The sequence below is a fragment of the Bison bison genome, unplaced genomic scaffold (assembly GCF_000754665.1).
Source record: "Bison bison bison isolate TAMUID 2011002044 unplaced genomic scaffold, Bison_UMD1.0 scf7180017864461, whole genome shotgun sequence".
Lineage (NCBI taxonomy): Eukaryota > Metazoa > Chordata > Mammalia > Artiodactyla > Bovidae > Bison > Bison bison.
Window position 1 is genome coordinate 19,598,872 of NW_011495023.1, and position 445 is coordinate 19,599,316.

Sequence of the window (445 nt, forward strand, 5' to 3'; positions counted from 1 at the left end):
CATCTCTTTCAGAATTTTCCACAGTTTATTGTGATCCACACAGTTAAAGGCTTTGGCATAGTCAATAAAGCAGAAATAGATGTTTTTCTGGAACTCTCTTGCTTTTTTGAAGATCCAGCGGATGTTGGCAATTTGATCTCTGGTTCCTCTGCCTTTTCTAAAACCAGCTTGAACATCAGGAAGTTCACAGTTCACACATTGCTGAAGCCTGGCTTGGAGAATTTTGAGCATTACTTTACTCGCATGTGAGATGAGTGCAATTGTGCGGTAGTTTGAGCATTCTTTGGCATTGCCTTTCTTTGGGATTGGAATGAAAACTGATCTTTTCCAGTCCTGTGGGAAGACCAACCCGATGTCCAAGGAGCACTGGCTGTGTGGGCGCAGGAGGGCCTAGAGGAGCTATCCCACGCTGAAGGTCAGGAAGGGCGGCATTGAGGAGATACCA

At 45.4% G+C, this 445-nt stretch overlaps 1 protein-coding gene across 1 annotated transcript in view; it reads right to left on the reverse strand.

The window, feature by feature from the left end:
* Window positions 1-445, reverse strand: part of LOC105003111 (ankyrin repeat domain-containing protein 26-like) — a 48,140-nt gene that overhangs the window by 34,887 nt on the left and 12,808 nt on the right. The window lies entirely within an intron of this gene.